This window comes from Trachymyrmex cornetzi, unplaced genomic scaffold, assembly GCF_001594075.2.
Source record: "Trachymyrmex cornetzi isolate Tcor2-1 unplaced genomic scaffold, Tcor1.1 scaffold1093, whole genome shotgun sequence".
Lineage (NCBI taxonomy): Eukaryota > Metazoa > Arthropoda > Insecta > Hymenoptera > Formicidae > Trachymyrmex > Trachymyrmex cornetzi.
In genome coordinates, this window is record NW_017295646.1 from 351,165 (window position 1) to 357,486 (window position 6,322).

General features: G+C 29.2%; 1 pseudogene; it reads right to left on the bottom strand.

The window, feature by feature from the left end:
* The window catches only part of LOC108761355 (uncharacterized), an 8,028-nt pseudogene that overhangs the window by 255 nt on the left and 1,451 nt on the right, over nucleotides 1-6,322 (bottom strand).

The following is a 6,322-nucleotide window of genomic DNA, read 5'->3' on the forward strand; positions in this document are numbered from 1 at the left end:
CCCGCCGCTTTTTTGTCCGACCCGGAAATTTCCAGCAAGCAGCATGAAATGAATACAGTAGGACGTGCGCACCGTTAAACTATCGATTTACGCTCGATCGATCAATAGGGGTTTCATGGCGGATTGTGCAATCTTCCTCCGATTCATCTACCTTCGCTTATCTAACGAAAATCGCTCGGAAGAGTTGCGGTTGTCATAATTGTTATTTTAAAGGAATGATGTTCGACTTTGTTCTCACTTTTGTCGACTCTTCAGAGGATCGCAAACTGCGAAAGCCAGCAAAGAAAATATTTTTTTCTATAATAAATCACTATCTCTCTGATTTGTTTTTTTTTTTCAAACTTAAATAATATATATAATTTTTATCTTAAAGTAAAATTACTTAAGAATAAGAAAAACACTATTTTATTCGAGAAACCGATTTATCCGAATTTGGCAAAGTCTGTTTGTGTACGCAAATATAGAACAAATCTCATCAGAATTCCGAGAGAATCGATCTTAGCGTTAGATATGCGAAAGAGCAGTGTAATGGAGCAGAAGGTATCAGTGCGAAGGACTTTTCAGGTAGGTGAATATGCAAAGAGATCAGAGGATCGTATAAACTGCTCCACTAGATTTCCATTAATATTTCATCGATTATTCCCGTTTTAATTAACGGTCACGAATAATCGTAATCACTAGAAGACAGGAGACAATTCAATAACAGTAAATCGAGAATCAGAATATAAAAGTATCAGAGTGGTCTTTTTCCTATCTACATCGACGGAGTATCTCCCTCATAGCTAATGCATGTACTTAAGGATCGAAGAGGATTTCAATCCGTTAAATCGAGAGGTGACATTGATGTAAAGGATTGACGGCCAATTTACAGGGATGAGTGATGAATCGCATTTTCGGCACCACTCAACGTAAATAGACGATGCTGAGTACAACAATGATAAAAGAGAAGATGTAAATCGAAATCCTATAATTACGAATATGATTTTGTGTTGTTAATTACGCATCTCTAATTGCACCATTAATGTACGGTACTTATTAGTTATATTATAATAATTATATTCGCCACACACACATTATCTCCAAATAATATTACAATTAAATTCTGAATTACACAAATTCATAAAGGAATAATTATTTATTCCTTGCCGTATTTACTCCTTTAGACTTAAATAAGCGTGATAAATTTGCCGTTAGAGAAAAAGACGACATCTGCAATATTTCCCACGAGGCATGCGTGCGTGTCTACCATTTTAATATTAAAAGAATTTCTTCTTATTAAATTTTCTCAAATATGTTTGAGAACCGATACATAAATGAATATCAGATAAATAAGAAAAAAGATTTTTATTCCGTATTGAATTTCACGCATGTTCTCCCATTTATCGAAGTATTTATAAACAAATATTAATCGCAATTAGAATAGAATTCTAAAAAATATCATAATCTGTTTTGCTAATATTAATTTTTACGAATAACAAAAAATAAAAAAACAAGTAAAGTTTGCTGAAGTAGAAAAAAATGTTAAAAATGCCAACTTTGTTTATTCAATAATTTTATTCCTTTGAATACGAGAATATTGAGGTTCAGTGAACATAAAACTTGTTGCGTCCTTTCTGCATAGAGAATTTAGCGAACCATGTCTTCTCCATGTGGAAACAGAAATAAATATTCAGGTTTTTGTTTTCATGAATAATCAGAAATTTTTAACGGAAATTTTACACACAAATAAAAATAAAGATATTTTTCTTATTTATCAAATATTGATCATCAATTTCATATATTAAATTTTTTAATTACATTACTTTGCAATGATTAAATAATGTGCCTCAAGTAGCTTTACAATTGTAACAATTAAGAATCTTTAATTATAAAATAAATATATAAAATTAGTAATATATAATTTATAATTAATGGGATCTTTTTAATTAAGAAATGTGCAATATCATCATTGTTAATATAAACTTAGTTGATAATAATTGTAATTTTTTAATAATAACATTTCATAGCAACTCAAATGCACTTTTCATTATTCCAAGTCTACTTGATCTATGATACCTACTTCTCAAAAGATTTAAGGACACACTTATATTTAACGCGTGTCAAGGAAATTTAATTAGAATATAAATTTAAACTAAAACATCAATTAACGATTATCAAGTGCCATTTTCGTCGCATGCATATGTGCTAAAAGTGTCAAGGGGGCTCTCTATTTCTCAAATATGTTTGAGAACCGATACATAAATGAATATCAGATAAATAAGAAAAAAGATTTTTATTCCGTATTGAATTTCACGCATGTTCTCCCATTTATCGAAGTATTTATAAACAAATATTAATCGCAATTAGAATAGAATTCTAAAAAATATCATAATCTGTTTTGCTAATATTAATTTTTACGAATAACAAAAAATAAAAAAACAAGTAAAGTTTGCTGAAGTAGAAAAAAATGTTAAAAATGCCAACTTTGTTTATTCAATAATTTTATTCCTTTGAATACGAGAATATTGAGGTTCAGTGAACATAAAACTTGTTGCGTCCTTTCTGCATAGAGAATTTAGCGAACCATGTCTTCTCCATGTGGAAACAGAAATAAATATTCAGGTTTTTGTTTTCATGAATAATCAGAAATTTTTAACGGAAATTTTACACACAAATAAAAATAAAGATATTTTTCTTATTTATCAAATATTGATCATCAATTTCATATATTAAATTTTTTAATTACATTACTTTGCAATGATTAAATAATGTGCCTCAAGTAGCTTTACAATTGTAACAATTAAGAATCTTTAATTATAAAATAAATATATAAAATTAGTAATATATAATTTATAATTAATGGGATCTTTTTAATTAAGAAATGTGCAATATCATCATTGTTAATATAAACTTAGTTGATAATAATTGTAATTTTTTAATAATAACATTTCATAGCAACTCAAATGCACTTTTCATTATTCCAAGTCTACTTGATCTATGATACCTACTTCTCAAAAGATTTAAGGACACACTTATATTTAACGCGTGTCAAGGAAATTTAATTAGAATATAAATTTAAACTAAAACATCAATTAACGATTATCAAGTGCCATTTTCGTCGCATGCATATGTGCTAAAAGTGTCAAGGGGGCTCTCTTTTTCTTTTAAAGTAACTTAAAAAATTAATTTACCGTCAGATTTGCGAAAAATGTGATTGACGGTTTCGCAGCATCCTTAATGCAAAATCGTGTTAGCGGTATAAAGAATGCAAATTTTATAAAGAAAATTTTTTTTAATATGCTACGTCGGTAGTATCGAGTATAATCTGCATATGTAGATTGAAATTTGGATCGTCGCGGTGCGAGGAATAACACCAGAAATCTAACCATGAATAGAAAATCGATAAATTTAAACGAAGTCTAATTTAGGATCAACCTACAGCAGTCTGTATTGAAATTGGGCGAGTTATTAAATCCGCACAGTGACCAATTTTGTTTTAACCACAATCATCACAAAAATTGCTTTTTTCCATATATAAGACCTACGCCTGTTTTGTTCTTGGTGGCGTTTGAATTTTTGATTGCGTAATTTCGCAAATAATTATTATATAAACAAATTAAACTTTAACATTTTGTGATTTCAGAAATTAGCACACCCATTACAGTTCGCTGAATTAATTAATTATCAAATGCAAAATTACAAAAAATAACACTAACGACATTATTTTCAAACGTGAGTATAAAATAATTTTAAAATTTAAATTTTAATAGAATTTATAAACTTTTCTTCTTACAAATTATGCAAAATACAAAATACCAATTTTATTATGTACAGGTTATGAATTACAATTCACTAGATTAATTATTAAATGTAAAATCATAAAAAAGTAATGCAACCGATATTATTTTCAAACATAAATATAAAATAACTTTTAAATTTAAATTTTAATAAGATTTATGAACAACTTTTCTTCTCACAAATCATGCAAAGTACAAAATATCGATTTTATATTTAGTGATATATTTATGTTTCGTTAATACGCTTATCTGTGAAAGTAATCGCAAAAGTAATATCCTGGTAATATTCTTATATTTAAAGAATTTGAATCATTTTAATACTTACCGCATAAGGAAAGCAACAAAATAGTGGCAAGGAAGAACCAACCCATACTTCATCAACAGGTCATTCCGTGAGAAACCGTGCTACATCTTTAAACTTCACGTGTACGTCGAAATCGTCAGTGGCTAATGCTGCACATTGGAACAAAGCTCCTTAAAAAAAAAAAACATTTCATATTAGAAAGATATATGCTAGCAAAATAAAAGAAAAATCCTTAAAAATATTTTTAAATTCATTTTTACTGACAAAGTAAAAGTGGCAGAAATTGAATCGAGAAATCTATAATGTCTGAAGTAGTTAATATTAAGATGTATTGATATCAATGTAAGCTGCACGGTTGAGGGTTATCTCGATACACCGTTAAATGCCAACGTTTCGTGAACATTGCAGTTTACTTCATCAAGGCGAGAAGCAACTCGATATTGATACCTGCTCTGATAAAGTAAACTGTAAGTAAATTGCAATGTTCACGAAACGTTGGCATTATGTATAGAGATGGAGATAATCCGCAAACCGAGTAGCTTCATTAATGAAAATATCCGCGGAGGTCTCAAAAGTATTATAGTGTATTAATATACTTATTCATAAAGTATTTCTTTAATAGTAATAAAGAAATACTTTAATACTTCTTATTTCTCTATTATTAATAAAGAATAAGAAGCACAAGATTTATTATATTTTCAGAATTTATGCATTACTAAATAATATATGTATAATTATAATTGCTTTGAAAATTTAGCTATTCCCTTTAAATTAATAATTCTCTTTAAATATGTTCGCCTGGTCACATGAAACTTCATATTAAACGACCGCATCTACATAGGTACATGTAGAGCTTTCCCATAAGGCGGCTGCAAACGCCTGCATGGTTAACTACGGAAGCTCGAAAATTTCCTATCGGTGGATTGCATCGCGGAGGCATACGAATAATTGAAACGACCCACGTCAAGAGCGGCCTCTGTGCTGTGAAACGCGGTATCCGCCATCCTATATAATCGCCGGCGAATAATGTATAAATTCGTTTTCGAGAGCGAGTCGCGCAGCGCTCTCGACATTTCCGTAAACCAGTAAATGGCTTATGCATGAGCGCGTCAGATGAATCCTGGCTAGCTGCGGGCAAGATTATATTCCTATTCGCGAAACGCCATGGAACGTCGCGCCCCTCAATCTCTACATTGTAAAATTGACGTACAAATCATGGCTGTATCATGACTCAATATTATCGAATCGGTTATGCATATTATTGCAACCTAATTTCGTAATATGTTATCTAACAGTGTTTAAAAATGGTTTCTTTAAATTTCTTAATTAGTCCATCAAAATTTAATTTAATTAACTTTTCGATATTGTTGCAATCAACAATAATATTACCACACAGTTTTTCTCGTAATATTTTTAAAATCGTCAAAAATGATAGGTACTTTATGAGCAAAATATATCAATTTCGAGTATCTATCAAACAAGAGTTTTAATAAATTTTAATAAATTTTAAAGAAAATTGATGACTTTGAATTTGTTTACAATAATAGCACCAATAAAGCATTGAGAAAAAATATAGGTATATATATATAGAGTCACCGTTAAAAAGTATGAGCCACTGTATCGATATTTTTTAGTGTGTATTATATATGATATACAAGATGCCCCACCGAACGCAACTATCCCTTTTATGCTTGCAAATAAAATCAAATAAAAAATATATTCAGACAAAAGGGTTGCATGAACGAAGCATAAATGATAGAAAATTAATTTTTTATGATCATATGAAAGCCATAGCTATTTTTTTACTGAATCGAGTGACTTTTTTATATAATATGATTTTTCTAATTATTCTGCAGCATATAAAAGTATTAAGATAAAAATTTTAAAAAAGTTAATAATTTACACAAGATATTTTATAAATATTTTAATTCGGCATTTTAATATAAAATCTCGTATTAATTTTTTTTATAAACGTACAAAAAATTAATAGTTATATATACGAGGGTCGTCTGAAAAGTTTTGAGTCTCATCATGAAGATGGCATTACTAGTCAAAGCCATTCTGGTATTATAATCGTGATACTTACGAAAGATATCTGTGACAATTGTGGCCACTTTGGACGTCCAATTCTTGTTTGACAATCATTGTGTCGTCATTTTGTAAAAATGGAAAAAATTGAATATCGTGCTATAATTAAATTCTTGCATTTGAAAGGCAATACGTCTATGCAAATTAAAGCCGA